The sequence below is a fragment of the Hyperolius riggenbachi genome, chromosome 10 (assembly GCF_040937935.1).
Source record: "Hyperolius riggenbachi isolate aHypRig1 chromosome 10, aHypRig1.pri, whole genome shotgun sequence".
Classification (NCBI taxonomy): domain Eukaryota; kingdom Metazoa; phylum Chordata; class Amphibia; order Anura; family Hyperoliidae; genus Hyperolius; species Hyperolius riggenbachi.
In genome coordinates, this window is record NC_090655.1 from 58,856,886 (window position 1) to 58,878,952 (window position 22,067).

A 22,067-nucleotide genomic window follows, 5' to 3' on the forward strand; every position below is an offset into this window, starting at 1 on the left:
GTGCATGACTACAGGTGCAGTGCAACAGGCACAAGGTTGTGACCCAGGTAGTGTCTTTCGGGGACACCAGGCCCTAAAATTGAAGTGCTTCAAAAACCTAACCACTGGCACAGGACCCTCTGAGCCATGGGTGAAGGACACAGGTCAGTGAAAAGGCTAGGCCTCTCACCGACCAGTCAAGGTGTCCTTCATCCATGGTTCAAAGGGTCTTGTGCAAGTGGTTAGGAACAAGAACAAAGTGAGGAGCAAGAGGAACCGATGGCAGAGGTGCATGACTACAGGTGCAGTGCAACAGGCACAAGGTTGTGACCCAGGTAGTGTCTTTCGGGGACACCAGGCCCTAAAATTGAAGTGCTTTAAAAACCTAACCACTGGCACAGGACCCTCTGAGCCATGGGTGAAGGACACAGGTCAGTGAAAAGGCTAGGCCTCTCACCGACCAGTCAAGGTGTCCTTCATCCATGGTTCAAAGGGTCTTGTGCAAGTGGTTAGGAACAAGAACAAAGTGAGGAGCAAGAGGAACCGATGGCAGAGGTGCATGACTACAGGTGCAGTGCAACAGGCACAAGGTTGTGACCCAGGTAGTGTCTTTCGGGGACACCAGGCCCTAAAATTGAAGTGCTTCAAAAACCTAACCACTGGCACAGGACCCTCTGAGCCATGGGTGAAGGACACAGGTCAGTGAAAAGGCTAGGCCTCTCACCGACCAGTCAAGGTGTCCTTCATCCATGGTTCAAAGGGTCTTGTGCAAGTGGTTAGGAACAAGAACAAAGTGAGGAGCAAGAGGAACCGATGGCAGAGGTGCATGACTACAGGTGCAGTGCAACAGGCACAAGGTTGTGACCCAGGTAGTGTCTTTCGGGGACACCAGGCCCTAAAATTGAAGTGCTTCAAAAACCTAACCACTGGCACAGGACCCTCTGAGCCATGGATGAAGGACACAGGTCAGTGAAAAGGCTAGGCCTCTCACCGACCAGTGAAGGTGTCCTTCACCCATGGCTCCAAGGGTCTTGTGCAAGTGATTAGGATCAACAAAGTAAGGAACAAGAGGAATCAAAGGCACAGGTGCAGGACTACAGGTGCAGTGCAACAGGCACAAGGTTGTGACCCAGGTAGTGTCTTTCGGGGACACCAGGCCCTAAATTATTAGTGCTTCTAAAACCTAACCACTGGCACAGGACCCTCTGAGCCATGGATGAAGGACACAGGTCAGTGAAAAGGCTAGGCCTCTCACCGACCAGTGAAGGTGTCCTTCACCCATGGCTCCAAGGGTCTTGTGCAAGTGATTAGGATCAACAAAGTAAGGAACAAGAGGAATCAAAGGCACAGGTGCAGGACTACAGGTGCAGTGCAACAGGCACAAGGTTGTGACCCAGGTAGTGTCTTTCGGGGACACCAGGCCCTAAATTATTAGTGCTTCTAAAACCTAACCACTGGCACAGGACCCTCTGAGCCATGGATGAAGGACACAGGTCAGTGAAAAGGCTAGGCCTCTCACCGACCAGTGAAGGTGTCCTTCACCCATGGCTCCAAGGGTCTTGTGCAAGTGATTAGGATCAACAAAGTAAGGAACAAGAGGAATCAAAGGCACAGGTGCAGGACTACAGGTGCAGTGCAACAGGCACAAGGTTGTGACCCAGGTAGTGTCTTTCGGGGACACCAGGCCCTAAATTATTAGTGCTTCTAAAACCTAACCACTGGCACAGGACCCTCTGAGCCATGGATGAAGGACACAGGTCAGTGAAAAGGCTAGGCCTCTCACCGACCAGTGAAGGTATCCTTCACCCATGGCTCCAAGGGTCTTGTGCAAGTGATTAGGATCAACAAAGTAAGGAACAAGAGGAATCAAAGGCACAGGTGCAGGACTACAGGTGCAGTGCAACAGGCACAAGGTTGTGACCCAGGTAGTGTCTTTCGGGGACACCAGGCCCTAAAGTTCAAGTCCAGCAAAACCAAAAGTTAAAAAGCCCTGTGATGGTATCCTTCCTCCGCGGATCGGAGGTATTCAGAGGAGCATGTCCAGGAACAATTTGACTTTTTTTTTCAAATTGTATCGGCACCACTACTCGAAAAGGTGGGAGTTGCTGCCTGGAAATCTGGACTCTCTTGGGTGCTGGTCGTGGATGAGCTGGACCCTGACAGCGGTGGCCCATATTGACTGCCTCTGTAGCCGGTGTACATCTGTGATGATTGCCAGGTGGGCACCGCTGTTGGTTGTGGGGGTCTAAAAATTGGTGGTTGCAATAATGGCGTGTCCATGTGCTGTTTAATCACCTCCAGCAAATTGGAATGGCACGCCATCAGGTTTTGGGAAGGCACCTTTTCCAGATATGGTATTAGAGACATCACAGTGTGAAAACACAGGTGTGCCTGCAATTTCAGTAGTTCCTTGCTTTGTTGATGCATTTGCTGCATCATGTTCTGCAGCTGGCCCACCGACTGATGATGCTGCGCACGCAGTTGGTCGATTTCTCCTCTGTGCATCCCATGCATCATTTTAAGCTCGTCCCTGTAGTGCCCATGTACAGCGTCGAGCTCACATTGCAGTGAAGTGATGTGGGACTTGTACTGCTCCATGATGTGGCCCCTGTCCTCATCTTGCAACTGCCGGGTTATGAGAGTTTGGTGGCTCTGAAGAATCCCGAGAAGTCCGGAGACAGCCCCGGACATCTCGGACTCTGTCTCTCTCCTTGTTGGGGGGAGGGTACCTCGACGCCTCACTGGTGTGGTGGTCCTCACTGGTGGTGTGGCAGCATCTTCCCGTCCTCTGGCCTGTGTCGGGGTTGCCCTGCGCGCTGGTTGTGCTGCAGTCTCTCGGTGCTCCTCACTTTGTTCTTGTTCCCTTGGAGCTTCCATAGCGGTCGATTGTGGAGGTTCAGCTTCTTCCACACTCGGTCCTGCAACCTCAACATCCAAGCTCTCTTCTGCCAAGTCATCATCAAAGGAGAGAGTTGGGATTAAGGACTCCCTCCTCCTACTCCTCTCCTCGGGGCAATAGTTTACATCGGCGACGTCATCATCCACCAAGCTCTCCTCACTGCTGAACCGTGCCTCCTGGGTCGGTTCCTCTTGCTCCAAATTGTCTTCAGTCCTGTAGATAAAAACAATATTTATTGGTGTGCCAAACAGCATGTGGCGTCAATTCACAGAGCTAGCAAACACTAGCAATCACTTTATCAACCGTTTCTACCCAACATTTGATAAAGCTTGTGAGAAAAGTTCGCTAGCCATGGGAATTGAGGCCATAGCAATACATGGCCGAAGTCATGGTATGAGCTCTCAGTTCCTGCCCACAGTAGTGGTACTTACAGTCTAGGTTCCAGGCTTGCATTGATGAAAGACAATTGCTTGGCAAATTGGTAGTCTTTTTGTCGCCTTCCCCCGCCACTGCCACTTCGTTCGGCAAGTTTTTTCTTCCGTAGCCATTTCACGTATGCATCCCGTATATTGCGCCACCTTGTCTTGAACCTTTCTCCTGTAACGACATGAAAAATTGATTTCGATTATTTCTCTTGTAGGTACATCGCAACTGGACAAACATATACATCGCTACATGTCACATTTCGTATTGGGAAGAGCACGGTGGCAGGCATCGTCATGAGGACTTCGAGGATCCTTTGGACGCGACTGAGGGCCAGATACATGCCTGTGCCGGACACCACGAAATGGGAGGAGATCGCCCAGGGCTTCTGGACCGAGTGCAAGTTTCCTAATTGTGTTGGCGCACTGGATGGGAAACACATCCGGATTCAGAAACCCGTGGGGAGTGGCAGCCATTATTTCAACTATAAAAAATACTTCAGCATTGTTCTAATGGCAGTGGCAGATGCGGACTACAAGTTTGTGTACGTGGATGTGGGGTCGTACGGTAGTTCCAATGACTCTGGAATTTTCCAGCGTACGACCCTTTGCCGGCTGATGGAGGAAGGCAGACTGCGTCTCCCCCGTGACAGACCCTGGCCTGGGACAAGGGCACCGGCCTACCCCTATGTGTTTGTGGGGGACAAGGCCTTCGCCCTGTCCGACCATGTAATGCGTCCGTACCCAGACAGGGGACTTGATGCCAGCCAGCTACACTTCAATGCTCGGTTGAGCCGTGCAAGGAGAATGGTGGAGTGCACATTTGGGATCCTGGTGTCAAAGTGGAGGGTGTTCCACACGCCCATGCTGCTAAAACCGGGCAACGCAGTTGTCGTGGTGAAGGCAGCATGCATCCTCCACAACTTTGTGCGGCAGGAGGAAAGAGAGACTCCGGAACTTTCGAATGTGCTTCCACTAATGCCCCTGCGGAGGTATGCAACCAGGCCAAGGGTAGTGTCACTGCGGAACAGGGACCAACTGAGACTTTATTTTACCACACCACCAGGACGAGGGTGAATGTTTGGTTTTTAATATGTTTTGTTGAAATGTGTTTATTTTGGAGTTTCAAGTTTTTGAGTGATTTTAAATGTATTAATTTTTTACAATAAATTGATGTATAATAATTGGTCATTGTGTATGTTTTATGTGCACAGGTGGGGTACATCGCAGGTGGGTGGGATACATCACAGGTGGGTGGGATACATCACAGGTGGGGTACAGGTGGGTGGGATACATCACAGGTGGGGTACAGGTGGGTGGGATACATCACAGGTGGGGTACATCACAGGTGGGTGGGATACAGCACAGGTGGGGTACAGGTGGGTGGGATACATCACAGGTGGGGTAGAGGTGGGTGGGATACATCACAGGTGGGGTACAGGTGGGTGGGATACATCACAGGTGGGTGGGATACATCACAGGTGGGTGGGATACAGCACAGGCGGGGTACAGGTGGGTGGGATACATCACAGGTGGGATACATCACAGGTGGGATACATCACAGGTGGGGTAGAGGTGGGTGGGATACATCACAGGTGGGGTACAGGTGGGTGGGATACATCACAGGTGGGGTACAGGTGGGTGGGATACATCACAGGTGGGGTACAGGTGGGTGGGATACATCACAGGTGGGGTACAGGTGGGTGGGATACATCACAGGTGGGTGGGATACATCACAGGTGGGTGGGATACAGCACAGGTGGGGTACAGGTGGGTGGGATACATCACAGGTGGGATACATCACAGGTGGGATACATCACAGGTGGGGTAGAGGTGAGTGGGATACATCACAGGTGGGGTACAGGTGGGTGGGATACATCACAGGTGGGTGGGATACAGCACAGGTGGGGTACATCACAGGTGGGGTACAGGTGGGTGGGATACATCACAGGTGGGGTACAGGTGGGTGGGGAACAGGTGGGTGGGCAACACGTGGGTGACACAAATCCATAGCAAAAGTGGAATACATCACAAGCTTAAACCACAAGCCCCCCCAAAAAACTTCTAGTCAACATACCCTCTGTGCCTTGCTGTCTCTTGCTCAAGTTCTCAAAGTCCTCCACATACAGCTTGGCAATTTTTTTCCACAGGCCTCTGCATTTTTTGATGTTGCTGTGGTCCGCATCCCCCTTGTCCCACAGGGCTGGTACCTGCTGCACCTGTAGGATGAGGTCTTCTGATGTGTAGGGCCTCACCCCCTCGCTATCAGACAGATCCTGCTCCATATTGCTGCCAAAGAGCTCCAGCATGAAGTCACTGCTGCTCCACTCTGTGAACGCTGGTGCCATGTGGTCCCCATCCAAAATGGCCACCATACCATAGAGTCAGCATAGGAAGTGTGGTACAACATCCGGTTTTTATAGCCAGTGTGTTGTGCGCTCTCCGGTTCTCATTGGTTTCCATTGGCCGGATGCAACATTCCGGCTCCGGTCCGGATACGTCAGCCGGACCAGCCGGACCAAAAAATAGCGCATGTTGGAACGGACGCCGGAGTCCGGATCCGGTCCGGCTCCGGTCCGGACGAAACGGACGCATGTGAACGGTCGCATAGACTTTCATTGCTATGCCGTGCGTCCGTTTCGTCCGGTCCGCATGCGGTCCGGCTCCGGCACGGCTCCGGCACGGCGATTCCGGATAGCAACCGCTAATGTGAACCGGGCCTAACAACTGCACTGTCTATTTTTTTTTATTTACACATCAAATCACCTCAGCCTTGCTTGTAAACACAAGTAAACAGAGGGTGTTTCTGATAGGCAGCTAGATAGGGAAATAAATGGGAGAGGAGGAATATATTATAGATAAAAAGAACTCCCAGCATTCAACTTTTTGGCACTGTTTGGCACTAGGGCCAGTGCTCCTAAAGTAGGTGATAACTAGAAACCATAACAGCAGACAAAGTTTTGCAAGTTTTGAAACAGGATTAGCATCTTTATCACTTAATACACTCAGACCAGTTGCTGTTGAAATTTGATTTTTATGGTGACAATACCGCTTTAAGCAATACCAGTTGCCTGGCTGTCATGCTCATCCTCTGCCTCCTAATACCGTTAGCCATAGACACTGAACAAGCATATGCTGATCAGGTGTTTTTGACATTATTGCCAGATCTGACAAGATCAGCCCCATGCTTGTTTCTGGTGTGATTCATACACTACTGCCGCCAAATAGATCAGCAGGGCTGCCAGGCAACTGTTATTGTTTAAAAGGAAATAAATATGGCAGCCTCCATATACTTCTGACTTCAGTTGTCCTCTAAATATGTAGCATGGATGCTAACACATAAGCAATATCTCAGCCGGATCATTAAAGTGATCCTTAAGCCAAAAATATCAGTTTTACTCACCTGGGGCTTCTACCAGCCTCCTGCAGCTGTCTGGTGCCTTCGCAGTCATGATTGGATCCTCCTGATCCCGCCGCCAGCTACTCTCATTTTCGTCTGACAGACTTACTGCTCCTGGCCACGCTTCTCGTTCTAAATGTTCCCATCCTCAATAGCACCCCGCGCAGGTGCAGGACGCTATTGCGGACAGGAACGTGTAGAAGGCTACTCGTGGCCAGGCCTTTTGTTTAGGCTTAAAGAGAATCTGTACTGTAAAATTCTTACAATAAAAAGTAGAGATGGGACGACTAATCCGGCGAATCCACGAATCCCTCGAATATTGGGAAATATTCGAGATTCGTGGATTCGAATCCCGACGCCATTTTCCACTTTACGAATCCGCCGAATCCCGACGCTGCATCGCCGCGCATCCGCCGCTCGCACTCGTCCTCCTCCGACCCGCGCCTCCTCCGCCCGGCCGCCCGCATACTTTGTATCAACTCACCCGTCCAGTGGAGCGCAGACAGAGCGGCAGACCTCTCGCTGACTTCCTGGTTCCCTCTAGTGACGGCTTTTACAATGACGTCATCAGTAAAAGCCGGTCCGGCCACTAGAGGGAACCGAGAAGTAAGGACGAGGTCTGCCGCTCTGTCTGCGCTCCACTGGACATGTGAGTTGATACTTATGCAGGGGTGAGCGAGGAGGCACGGGGGACGGAGGAGGCCATGGGGGTGAGCGGAGGAGGCACGGGGGGGGGGGGGGGGGGTAGCGACACCTACCTACCTACCACTTTACCTACCTACCTGCCACTATACCTACCTAAAGGCCGCCTATACGTACCTACCTACCTACCGGGCACTATACCTACCTACCTACAGGCCCCTATACCTACCTAAAGGCCCCCTATACTACCTACCTACCACTATACCTACCTACCTACAGGCCCCTATACCTACCTAAAGGCCCCCTATATGTACCTACCTACATAAAGGCCCCTATACCTACCTAAAGGCCCCCTATACGTGCCTACCTACCTAAAGGCCCCTATACCTACCTACCTAAAGGCCCCTATACCTACCTACCTACATACCTACCTATACTTAAGGCCTTGTACCCTGCTACCTATACTGAAGGTCCCTTTAACTACCTACCTACCTACAGGACACTATACCTACCTACCTACCGGCCACTATACCTACCTACCTACCTACAGGCCACTATACCTACCTAAAGGCCCCCTATACGTACCTACCTACCTACCTACCTAAAGGCCCCTATACCTACCTACCTACCTACCTAAAGGCCCCTATACTTACCTACCTACCTACCTACCTAAAGGCCCCTATACCTACCTACAGGCCTCTATACCTACCTACCTAAAGGCCCCCTATATGTGCCTACCTACCTAAAGACCCCTATACCTACCTACCTAAAGGCCCCTATACCTACCTACCTACATACCTACCTATACTTAAGGCCCTATACCCTGCTACATATACTGAAGGTCCCTTTAACTACCTACCTACCTACAGGACACTATACCTACCTACCTACCGGCCACTATACTTACCTACCTACCTACATGCCACTATACCTACCTAAAGGCCCCCTATACGTACCTACCTACCTACCTAAAGGCCCCTATACCTACCTACCTAAAGGCCCCTATACCTACCTACCTACATACCTACCTATACTTAAGGCCCTATACCCTGCTACCTATACTGAAGGTCCCTTTACCTACCTAAAGGCCCCTATACCTACCTACATTTAAGGCCTCTATATACCCTGTTACCTACACTGAAGGCCCTATACCCTGCTACCTATACTGAAGGTCCCTTTACCTACCTAAAGGCCCCTATACCTACCTACATACCTACCTATACTTAAGGCCTCTATATACCCTGCTACCTATACTGAAGGCCCATATACCCTGCTACCTATACTGAAGGCCCCTATACCCTGCTACCTATACTGAAGGCCCATATACCCTGCTACCTATACTGAAGGCCCATATACCCTGCTACCTATACTGAAGGCCCATATACCCTGCTACCTATACTGAAGGCCCATATACCCTGCTACCTATACTGAAGGCCCATATACCCTGCTACCTATACTGAAGGCCCATATACCTTGCTACCTATACTGAAGGCCTATATACCCTGCTACCTATACTGAAGGCACATATACCCTGCTATCTATACTGAAGGCCCCTATACCCTGCTACCTATACTGAAGGCCCATATACCCTGCTACCTATACTGAAGGCCCATATACCCTGCTACCTATACTGAAGGCACATATACCCTGCTACCTATACTGAAGGCCTATATACCCTGCTACCTATACTGAAGGCCCATATACCTTTCTACCTATACTGAAGGCCCATATACCTTGCTACCTATACTGAAAGCTACCAATATTGAAGGCACCCATACCTAGCTAGCTATACTGAAGGCACCTTTACCTCGCTACCTATACTGCAGGCAACTATACCACGGATCGCACAATTCGTATGTGCAGGATTCGTTAGATTCGGGATTCGAAAGGTTCGAGATATTCGAGAACCTTTTTAGATTCGGATCCGGATTCGGATTCGAAGAAATTGTGGATTCGTCCCATCCCTAATAAAAAGCATACAATTCTATTGTTCTCCTGGGCCCCTCTGTGCTGTTTCTGCCACTCCCTGCTGCAATCCTGGTTTGTAATTGCCATTTTTATGCAGTGTTTACAAACAAAAGACATACCAAGTGATACGCTGAGAGGAGCTCAGTGTGTGCAGGGCCGGTTCATGTAACAATTGTGCCTTACGGCAAAATTAGCCTGGGGGCCCCCTAAACAACACCCCCACGACCAAAAAGCGTCATTAAGGGCCCTTTGTTGTAGCCAAATTTCCCTCCTGGGCCCCTAAACTGGCTGCTGACCCTCCCCTAATCACCTCCCAACTTAACTGTGCTCCCTGGGGCCCTGTGGAGCAACAGTTAAGATGTGGGAGGGACACCTTGGGGGCCCCTACAGGGTCTGGGGCCCTGGGCCAATTGCCCATTTTTTCCTATGGTAGCTCCAGCCCTGAGTGTGTGAGTCATACAGAGTGTGCATGGGGCCTGGAGAGGGTGTGTATAGCTTCTATCCAATCACAATCAGCACACCACATTCCAGCTTGACTGCCTCAGCCCGACAGACCCGACAGAGGAGAGAAGATTAGATCATATAACAGAGATAATACAGCCACTGTGCAAGTAGGAAAGGCTGCAGTTAGACAGAGCACATTAGAACAGGTATAGGAACTTATAGGATAGAAGAAATAAGGATGAAAATTTTGTTACAGAGTCTCTTTAAAGATCCCTTTAATTAGAGTGACCAGACGTCCCGGATTGCCCCGGACGCGTCCCGGATTCGGGGTCCGCTGTCCCAGGCTGCATGAGGTCCCGGGAAACGTCCCGCTTTTAGCAGCGGGATGTCCCGGCCTCGGGACTCTGGCAACTGTTTCTGCATGAACTGGCAGCGGCGTCTAAAGACGCCATGCCAGTTCATTGCCTGCAGCCCCGCTCCAGCCTCCTTAGTCTTCTGGTGTCTGTTCCGACACCGGCAGGCGTGCAGGGCTACGGCAAGATGGCTGCCGAAGCCCTGTACTGGAGACTATTTGTGTCTCCAGTACAGGGCTTCGGGCGCCATCTTGCCGTAGCCCTGTCAGCGTGGGAGACAGGAGCAGGAGCAAGATGAAGATGGTCCCGGGAGGCCGGAGACTTTTGCCAGGTGAGTAAATGCTTTCTTTTCCAGGTGAAATGTTGCTCCCATTGCATTTATTTTCTGGTGAAATGTTTCTGACATTGGCTATCATTCATAACAGCTGACTTTACCGAACACTCAGCAAGTTCGGCATTCATAAAGCCTCTTTCCGTATGAAAAACTGACACTACCGAGCAGAGTGATAAATCACTGCGGTGATTTTCGTAAAAAAAATTAACAAAATGGTAATTCATAAAGATTACCGCATGCGGTATGAGGACGGGAAATACCGCTCTCTCTGATGTGGCGATAACAATGTAAAGTTAATAGAGACACAGACCTCCCAGGCAGCTGCAGTAGAGCGGGACACAGGGAAATGTGTCAACTCGGCAGCTTCCTGTGTCTCCGCAAGCCTACCGACAGCCTAGTTTGGGAAATCTCTGCAGTGCTATCGCACCTGAACACTTTTTTATGAATGCCCACCCAGAAGTCTAAAATACCGGCAGCGGTGTTTTCCCGCACTGATTCTCCTTACCGACAGCTCTTTTATGAATGATACCCAATGTGTTTATTTTGTACTGACATGTTTGCCCGCATTGCGTTTATTTTGTACTGACATGTTTGACTGCATTGCATTTATTTTGTACTGACATGTTTGCCCACATTGCGTTTATTTTGTACTGACAGGTTTGCCTGCATTGCTACCATTGCGTTTATTTTCTGGTGAAATGTTTCTCACATTGCGTTTATTTTGTACTGACATGTTTGCCTGCATTGCGTTTATTTTGTACTGACATGTTTGCCCGCATTGCTCCCATTGTGTTTATTTTCTGGTGAAATGTTTCTCACATTGTTTTTATTTTGTACTGACATGTTTGCCCGCATTGCTCCCATTGCGTTTATTTTCTGGTGAAATGTTTCTCACATTGCGTTTATTTTGTACTGACATGTTTGCCCGCATTGCGTTTATTTTGTACTGACATGTTTGCCCGCATTGCTCCCATTGCGTTTATTTTGTACTGACATGTTTGCCCGCATTGCGTTTATTTTGTACTGACATGTTTGCCTGCATTGAGTTTATTTTGTACTGACATGTTTGCCCGCATTGCGTTTATTTTGTACTGACATGTTTGCCCACATTGCTCCCATTGCGTTTATTTTCTGGTGAAATGTTTCTCACATTGCGTTTATTTTGTACTGACATGTTTGCCCGCATTGCGTTTATTTTGTACTGACATGTTTGCCCGCATTGCGTTTATTTTGTACTGACACGTTGCCCGCATTGCGTTTATTTTGTACTGACACGTTGCCCGCATTGCGTTTATTCTGTGCTGACATGTTGCCCATTGCGTTTATTTTCTGGTGTCTGGGGTAACTGTTACTGCATTTATTATTTAATGGTCATAGATGGCTATGTTTGCTACTTTGTGGTTACGGTATACTATTAGCATCACACAGTTTCTGCACACCCACGATGCGAAGTCCCGTTTGACCACAGCATGGAGTAAACACTGCTTTCTTATGCCTCGCTGTTACATCATTACGTTAGCTCCACCCATACAATGTCATGGCCACCCCCATTTTTCACCACGGCGCCCCCCACCCCCAGTCTTTGTCGTTGCGCGCTCCTCAGTCCCCCCACTTTTCAGTGCTGCGCGCCCCGTCCCAGGTTGGACCCACAAAAATCTGGTCACTCTACTTTAATGATCTGGCAACTGGCGGCCAACTCCATTGCTTATGTGTTAGCATCCATGCTGCATTTTTTCGAGGCTTGTCTCTTTAAGTGACCTTGGCAGTCCAGGAGGGGCATCAGCAAGGCTGCACACATGCTAGATTCTTGGCTGAGATGGCCCTTACTGGCCACCTTAGAACAATCTTACAGCATGTGTGTACCGGGCTTTAGGCTGACCACCAGGGCCGTGCAGAGGATCCTCAATCGGGTGGTGCTCAAATTTGAAATCAATAAATCATGCTATACTGTGTATGTAATACCCCCTCTCCAGAAAGCATAAGGCAGTCTTAATCCCCCCCCCCCCCCACACACACACACACACCTACCTTTATAGCAGTATTTATAGAGTCTCCAACTCTTTTGGCGCCACTACCCTCAAATCAGCACCGATACACGGACTCACCTTTCATTACTGGGACCTCTGTCCCTCTTGATCAGCACCCAAGCTTCTTTTCAGGCAAAGAAGAAGTGATTACCAATATGCAGTGGTTGCTAAGCATTAGTAGATGCAAAGCTGCAGTAAGTGCCAAGGTGCAGTGGGTGCCCAGATGCAGTAGATGGTAAGATGCAAAGGTTCACTTTTTGCCAAGTTGCAGTGGGTGCTGAAATGGCAAAGTACAGTCTGTCTCAAGCTGCTGTGGGTACCAAGGTCCAGTTTGTATTGGGTTTTTATTTGCAGTGGGTGCTATGCAGTATTGGGTGCTGAATGAGTAGCAGATGGTGATAAACAACAGTGGGTGTCATATGAGCGCTAATTGGTACAGGGAGCCATGTGAGTGTTGGACATGAGTGAGTAGGGAGTGCCATGTGTGATCTGGATGTGTGCCATGAGAGATTACTGAGTCTCATATGGGTTAGGACCAAGGATGGGTACTGGATGCTATTTGGGTGCTGGCCATGGACGGGTACTAGGTGCATATAATGGCTTTGGAACTTGGTGATATGTGAGTACTGTTCCATGTGGGTGTTGATTATGGGGGTATGTGGGTCTTAGGTGCAAATACTGAGTGCCAAATGGGTACCAGGAGTGAGTACATGGTGACATATGGGTGATAGGTGCTGGCTAGTGGGGTATTTGTTGGCATGTGGATGCTAAAAGCAGATGCTGGGTGCCATGTGGGTTCTGGGTGCTGGCACAGGGTGTCATGTGGATTCTAGCTGTATGGGTGTGTATCAACCATCATGTAGGTGTTGATTGCAGGTACTCAGTCCCTTGTAAGTTCTGGGTGCAAGTACTGGATGTACTATGTGAGTGCTTGGTGTTTGTGCTGGGCACTAAGTGGAGGCTTAGTGTAACTGGAACTACTGCAGATGAAGCATGTGGGTGTTGGGTGCAGGTACTGGGTATCACATAGGTGTGAATGCTTGGTGCCATGCATGCACTGGGTGCTAGCTATGGGTGGGCATTGTGTGTTAAGTGGGTTCTGAATGCAGGTACTTTGGGTGCTAGTACTAGTTATGTGAGTGCAGATAGTGGGTGCCATGTGGAGGCTGTGTGTGCAGGTGTGAGTAGTGAGTGTCATGTTGGGGCTGAGTGCAAGTACTGTGCCATGTGGGTGTGAGTACTGGGTGCCAGCTATAGCATGAAAGGGTGCAGGTACTGGGTGTCATGTGGCTGTGTGATGCAAGTACTAAGTGCCATATGGGGGCCAGATGTGAGTATTGGGTGCAGGGTGCTTGGTGCAAGTACTGGGTGCTTGGTATAGTTGGGGTTACTGGTTGAGTGTAATGTGGGTGCTGAATATTGGTGGGATTGTTGTGGGTGCAGGGGGTGGGGGTAGTGTTGGGCGAACAGTGTTCGCCACTGTTCAGGTTCTGCAGAACATCACCCTGTTCGGGTGATGTTCGAGTTCGGCCGAACACCTGATGGTGTTCGGCCAAACTGTTCGGCCGTATGGCCGAACTAAGAGCGCATTGTCGAATGTTACCCGAACGTTCGGCTAGCGCTGTGATTGGCCGAACGGGTCACGTGTAGTGTTGGGCGAACATCTAGATGTTCGGGTTCGGGCCGAACATGGCCGCGATGTTCGGGTGTTCGAGCCGAACTCCGAACATAATGGAAGTCAATGGGGACCCGAACTTTCGTGCTTTGTAAAGTCTCCTTACATGCTACATACCCCAAATTTACAGGGTATGTGCACATTGGGAGTGGGTACAAGAGGAAAAAAACATTTAGCAAAAAGAGCTTATAGTTTTTGAGAAAATCGATTTTAAAATTTCAAAGGGAAAACTGTCTTTTAAATGCGGGAAATGTCTGTTTTCTTTGCACAGGTAACATGCTTTTTGTCGGCATGCAGTCATAAATGTAATACATATAAGAGGTTCCAGGAAAAGGGACCGGTAACGCTAACCCAGCAGCAGCACACGTGATGGAACAGGAGGAGGGTGGCGCAGGAGGAGAAGGACACGCTTTGAGACACAACAACCCAGGCCTTGCATGAGGACAAGAAGCGTGCGGATAGCAATTTGCATTTTGTCGCCATGCAGTCATAAATGTAATACAGATGAGAGGTTCAATAAACAGGGACCGGAAACGCTAACCGATCACAGATGTTCATTGTTCATGTTACTTGGTTGGGGTCCGGGAGTGTTGCGTAGTCGTTTCCAATCCAGGATTGATTCATTTTAATTTGAGTCAGACGGTCTGCATTTTCTGTGGAGAGGCGGATACGCCGATCTGTGTCGATGCCTCCGGCAGCACTGAAACAGCGTTCCGACATAACGCTGGCTGCCGGGCAAGCCAGCACCTCTATTGCGTACATTGCCAGTTTGTGCCAGGTGTCTAGCTTCGATACCCAATAGTTGAAGGGTGCAGATGGATTGTTCAACACAGCTATGCCATCTGACATGTACTCCTTGACCATCTTCTCCAGGCGATCGGTGTTGGAGGTGGATCTGCACGCTTGCTGTTCTGTGTGCTGCTGCATGGGTGTCAGAAAATTTTCCCACTCCAAGGACACTGCCGATACCATTCCCTTTTGGGCACTAGCTGCGGCTTGTGTTGTTTGCTGCCCTCCTGGTCGTCCTGGGTTTGCGGAAGTCAGTCTGTCGGCGTACAACTGGCTAGAGGAGGGGGAGGATGTCAATCTCCTCTCTAAAGTCTCCACAAGGGCCTGCTGGTATTCTTCCATTTTGACCTGTCTGACTCTTTCTTCAAGCAGTTTTGGAACATTGTGTTTGTACCGTGGATCCAGAAGGGTATAAACCCAGTAATTGGTGTTGTCCAGAATGCGCACAATGCGTGGGTCGCGTTCAATGCAGTCCTAGGCCGAAGAGGTCATAGCCTAGGGTCACAAAAACCTGTTTATTTGGGCTATTTCAATGGTAGTGATGCTGACGTACATAAATCTCAGCCATGGCCGTTAGCAACGTCTGAATTTCACGAAATGTCTCATGCAGGTAGAAGACATATTGTTAGACTTGGATTTCAAAGATGGGGTCCCTACATCTCTGCAAACCAGAGTTACAGGGGTCCAAAATTGGTAAAATCCCCCATAGGCTCTCATTGCCTCCCTATTTCACTTTCCAAAATCTCACATCTTTTCAAAGGGCAATTGCTCAGCAGTGGCAAATTTTCTAGCATTGTAGGGACCCTTAGGGGGATCATGACTGGTGAGTTTTGCCACTGCTGAGCCATTGCCCTTTGAAATGGTGTGAGATTTTAGAACGGTAAATAGTAGGCCCAATGAAAGCCTATGGGGGATTTTACTAATTTTGGAGCCCTGTAACTCTGGTTTGCAGAGATATAGAGACCCCATCTTTGGAATCCAAGTCTAACAATATGTCTTCTACCTGCATGAGACATTTCGTGAGATTCAGACGTTGCTAACGGCCATGGCTGAGATTTATGTACGTCAGCATCACTACCATTGAAATAGCCCAAATAAACAGGTTTTTGTGACCCTAGGCTATGACCTCTTCGGCCTAGGGGCCCGAAACTCACCAGTCATGTTCCCCCTAAGGGTCCCTACAATGCTAGGAATTTTGCCACTGCTGAGCAATTGCCCTTTGAAAAGATGTGAGATTTTGCAAAGTGAAATAGGGAGGCAATGAAAGCCTATGGGGGATTTTACCAATTTTGGACCCCTGTAACTCTGGTTTGCAGAGATGTAGGGACCCCATCTTTGGAATCCAAGTCTAACAATATGTCTTCTACCTGCATGAGACATTTCGTGAAATTCAGACGTTGCTAACGGCCATGGCTGAGATTTATGTACGTCAGCATCACTACCATTGAAATAGCCCAAATAAACAGGTTTTTGTGACCCTAGGCTATGACCTCTTCGGCCTAGGACTGCATTGAACGCGACCCACGCATTGTGCGCATTCTGGACAACACCAATTACTGGGTTTATACCCTTCTGGATCCACGGTACAAACACAATGTTCCAAAACTGCTTGAAGAAAGAGTCAGACAGGTCAAAATGGAAGAATACCAGCAGGCCCTTGTGGAGACTTTAGAGAGGAGATTGACATCCTCCCCCTCCTCTAGCCAGTTGTACGCCGACAGACTGACTTCCGCAAACCCAGGACGACCAGGAGGGCAGCAAACAACACAAGCCGCAGCTAGTGCCCAAAAGGGAATGGTATCGGCAGTGTCCTTGGAGTGGGAAAATTTTCTGACACCCATGCAGCAGCACACAGAACAGCAAGCGTGCAGATCCACCTCCAACACCGATCACCTGGAGAAGATGGTCAAGGACTACATGTCAGATGGCATAGCTGTGTTGAACAATCCATCTGCACCCTTCAACTATTGGGTATCGAAGCTAGACACCTGGCACAAACTGGCAATGTACGCAATAGAGGTGCTGGCTTGCCCGGCAGCCAGCGTTATGTCGGAACGCTGTTTCAGTGCTGCCGGAGGCATCGTCACAGATCGGCGTATCCGCCTCTCCACAGAAAATGCAGACCGTCTGACTCAAATTAAAATGAATCAATCCTGGATTGGAAACGACTACGCAACACTCCCGGACCCCAACCAAGTAACATGAACAATGAACATCTGTGATTGGTTAGCGTTTCCGGTCCCTGTTTATTGAACCTCTCATCTGTATTACATTTATGACTGCATGGCGACAAAATGCAAATTGCTATCCGCACGCTTCTTGTCCTTATGCAAGGCCTGGGTTGTTGTGTCTCAAAGCGTGGCCTTCTCCTCCTGCGCCACCCTCCTCCTGTTCCATCACATGTGCTGCTGCTGGGTTAGCGTTACCGGTCCCTTTTCCTGGAACCTCTTATATGTATTACATTTATGACTGCATGCCGACAAAAAGCATGTTACCTGTGCAAAGAAAACAGACATTTCCCGCATTTAAAAGACAGTTTTCCCTTTGAAACTTTAAAATCGATTTTCTGAAAAACTATAAGCTCTTTTTGCTAAAAAAATTTTCCTCTTGTACCCACTTCCAAGGTGCACATACCCTGCAAATTTGGGGTATGTAGCATGTAAGGAAGCTTTACAAAGCACGAAAGTTCGGGTCCCCATTGACTTCCATTATGTTCGGAGTTAGGGTCGAACACCCGAACATCGCGGCGATGTTCGGCGAACGTTCGCGAACCCGAACATCTAGGTGTTCGCCCAACACTAGGTGGGGGATTACTGTGGGTACTGCTATAAATGGCATAGTTGCTGCTAGGGGAGGTAGAGGTCAGTGTGGTTGCTGGGGGAGGTAGTGCTCAGTGCGGGTGCTGGGGGAAGGGTAGGTCACTGTGGGTGCTGGGGGGAGTAACTGTGGGTGCTGTGGAAGGTAGAGGTCAGTATGGGTGCTGGAGGAAAGGGAGGTCACTGTGGGTCCTTTGGGGGAGGTCACTGTGGGTCTTGGGGGAGGTAGATGTCATTGTGGGTGCTGGAGGAAGGGGAGGTCACTATGGATGCTGCTGTGAATGGCATAGTTGCTGCAAAGGGAGGTAGAGGTCAGTGTGGGTGCTGGGGGAAGGGTAGGTCACTGTGGAGGTCACTGTGGGTGCTGAGAGATGCCAGTGTGGTTAATGGAGGAGGGAGTGGATGCTGGGTGTTGGGAGAGGCCATTGTGGGCGCTGGCAATAGGAAAGAGAGGTCACTGTAGGTGCTGCTTTTGGGATGGGAGGTCCCTGTGGGTGCTGCAGGGGACAGGAGGGTAGCCACTGGGGGAGGGAAAGATCACTGTGGGTGATGGGGGAGGAATAGGTCAGTGTGGGGGCTGGGGTAGGCAGGATCACTGCTAGAGGTGGGGAGGGAGAGGTCACTGTGGGTGCTAGATGGAGGGAAAGGTCACTGTGGGTGCTGGGTAAGGGAGAGGTCACTGTGGGTGCTAGGTGGAGGAAGAGGTCACTGTGGGTGCTGGGTGGAGGGAGAGGTCACTGTGGGTGCTGGGTGGAGGGAGAGGTCACTGGGTGCTGGGGGAGGTAGAGGTCAGTATCGGTCCTAGGTGGAGGGAGAGGTCAGTATGCCACACTAGGATTCCTGTCTGGGCCTCTTCACTTGAAAGTGTCCCGGATGGGGGCGGAGCTTCCCGAGGGTGGGCGGGGCTTATCACGGTAGGGGCGGACCTTATTTTGTGCAGGGAGAGGGGCCTTTTTTGAAGGTTTTTAAAAGGGAGGGGTGCCTGGGCACCCAGAGCACCCCCCTCAGCAAGTGCCTGCTGACCACACCTTATAGAAGGATTTGGTTGTCAGGATTTGCAGGCCTTCTCCTCCTAGCGTGAGTGCAGAGTGCCCACGGAATGAAACCAAGCCATTATGCAGACAGATTTTGGTGCTCTTAGTGGCTGTATTTAAAAACGCCTTTGATTATTTTTTATTGAATACAGTAGTGCTGGACAGAATAGCGGTTTTAGTTGTTTTTTCCAAAAGATAATATCTTCTCGGATGAAATCTCTTTCTAGCACCTCTGAACAGAAGCTGCCACACTTCAGCATAAAATGAAGTTCAGCTGGGAGGTGACAAGTGAGAGATAGAAGTGACATGTGACAATGGAGAAGACACTGCAGAGTGATGTGTAGACAATGAGAACTGACAGATGTGTCAGATGTGTAATGAGAACAGTGAAAGGGCCCCTTCCTATCCTTACATCTCAAAGTTTTAGAGTCCTTAAAAGCAAAATGTAAAAATTAGACTCTGCTCACTAATACAATATACTGTACTTGCATGGCTGAATTCAGCACCAATTTAACCACTTGAGGACCGCGGTGTTAAAAGCCCCTAAAGACCAGGCCATTTTTACAGAACTAGGCCACTGCAGCTTTAAGGCCTCGCTGCAGAGCTGCACAACTCAGCACACAAATGATCCCCCCCCTTTTCTCCCCACCAACGGAGCTTTCTGTTGGTGGGGTCAGATTGCTTCCAGGTGTGTTTGTTTATTTTTTTATAAATATTTATTGTATTTTTTTTTTTTTATTAAATTTCCCTATTTTTTTTTTAATGATTTTTATATCCCTTCAGCCTATCACCGCTTCATTGTCCCCAGGGGGACGTGTCACACGGCTGTCCCCAGTACAGCACTGCCTTAGACCAGAGCGCTGTACATACTTACATACAATCGCCGCTGGAAAGCTGAAGGCGGAGCAGAGTTCTGTCATCAGAGCGGAGATGTGCGCAAACCACTCCCCTGCAATCCCCATTCCAGGCCATTCACACCAATCGGCGTGGAGTGGTCCTGGAGCTGCCGCCGCGTTCATGCAACTGGTGTGGAGCGGTCGGCAAGTAGTTAACATATAAGCTGTAAATCCTGTTGCTTACAATAAGAAATGATTCATCACTTTTCTCTGTAGTCAGGGGTGTGCTAATGTGCTGATAAGATATGCACAGGGATGTAAAAGGAGTACAAACTGTCCATTTCCAACAAGAGAGAAGGGAGAAAACACAACAAAAGCAGTGGGAACTTGATGAAAGCATATTTATAAGGCACAGATTATGGTTAGTTTACTATCAATATGGGCAGAGAGTAACAGCTCATATTGCACATCAGGGCCGTTTCTTGGGCAGTGCGGGCAGGGTGATCGCCCTGGGTGCAGGCCAGAAAGTAGAAGAAGGGGGGCGCAGGCAGAAGGACATAACCGCTAGGGAGCTGGTGACACGCGGTACAGCCAAATGGTAGAAGGAAGATGATTACCAGCGCGATCACCTTCATTGACTCCTCCTGGGATGCTTGCGTCAGTGTCATCATCACGTCACCACCGCGTGATGACACCTGATGCCCTGTAGCAGTACTGCAGGCTGTCGTGCTCATGGAGGAGTTGGATTTTTCGGGCTCTCTTCGCCTGTGTGTTTTCCTGGTCCCTGCTTCCTCCTGGATAAACAGCTGGTTACTAGGCAGATCTACATGTGACCTGTGGCTGTGCGACTGTCCCTAAAGAGTAAGGGGTCGCAAGTCCACGGGGGTGGGGGGGGGGGTGCAATTTTTACACCCTCACCCTGGGTGCAATTTAGCCTAGAAACTGCCTTGTTGAACATATACTGGAGTCGACAGGCCAGCATGGCATTAGTGTTCAGGACATGTTAAGGAGGGATTGTCAAACAAAAAATCAAATTCCATTTACCCACTGCTCTGTGTTCATTATGCAGCCTGCTACCTTACCATGCATTGCAGGTACTCCAATCTATTCAGAAATGTTTCTGCTGTAATAAATCTTCTCAGTCAGCCTGGCCTTTCTGATTGGCTGAGGGGAGTTCAGTGAACTGCTGAAATCTGATCTACGCTATGCTCACATGTGTTTACAAAACAAGCTAGTTATGACAGTGCAGAACAAAAAGTAAGGGAGGAAATTACATCAGGATTGGCCTCAGTTGCGGGTCTGCGTATGGGCAGAACAGCCAACTGTCATGACTGAGCCAGTTTACCAGGACCGATACCACATGAATGGAGACTCAGGAAAATGGCGAGGGACCAGGGGGTGCAGAGGTAGCAACCGCATCAGGGCCCTTGGGCAAGAGGGGCCCCGAAGGGCCCTCCCTCAACTGTAGTATTAGCTCTCTATTGGTCCTGTGCTCATAGTGATCCCTTCTATAGATGCTTTGAATAGTGGTAATCATTAACAAACGGCTCCCTATCCCCTTCTTGCACCTCTGACACTGTAGTTGCCATTGGCAGGTTTTGGTGCGACGCATCAGTTGTTATGTATAGAGGAACACTTCGATGCTCATGGGGCTGAAGGAAAACCCAGGTAAGTATAAAATCTTTTGAAACAGATTGATGCTGCCTCCTGAATCAGGTTTAAAACTACAGTTCCCATCATCCCGAGTGTTGACTGTTAAATACCTGATTCTCCTGAAAAAATGTCAAAGGGCAATCATGAACTGACTGAGTAGGGTGTCGTGTGGGCAAGGTGTGCGGGAATAAAACATGAAAATGCAGAATCCTGATTGCCGGTGTCAGTATGTAGTTCTGCTGTCCATCAGGTGGCCACAGTGAGGCTTAAATCATAGAAGTTGTTATCTCAAACCAGGAAGAGTGATCATATTGGTAAAGCAGGATGGTCAGCCATATAATCAAATTCCATTTACTCACTGCTCTGTGTTTATTATGTAGTCTACATCCTAGCCCTGCATTACAATATAATCATACATGTTTCTGCTGTAATGAATCTCATCTCACGCAGCCTGGCTCTATTCTGAAACATTGCTGGGGAGAGGGAAGCTTTTATCTCTCCTCCCACATTCCCGCTCCTCACTGATTCGCTGAGGGTAGTTAAGTGTTATATGAGGCTGAGAAGGGAAATACACCTCACCCCTCTACAGAAGCTGCATAGATGCAATCTATGCTGTAATCACGTGTTTACAAAGCAAGCTAGATATGACAGTGCAGTTTCTACAGAGCTCAGTGGAGAGGAGAGCTGGCAATGCATACACCATTTCAGGCAGGAGTGAAAAAAAAGCATAAGGGAGACAATGACATCAGAATTGGCGTCAGTCAGAGGCAGTAAAGATGGAAAATGCCTGGATCAG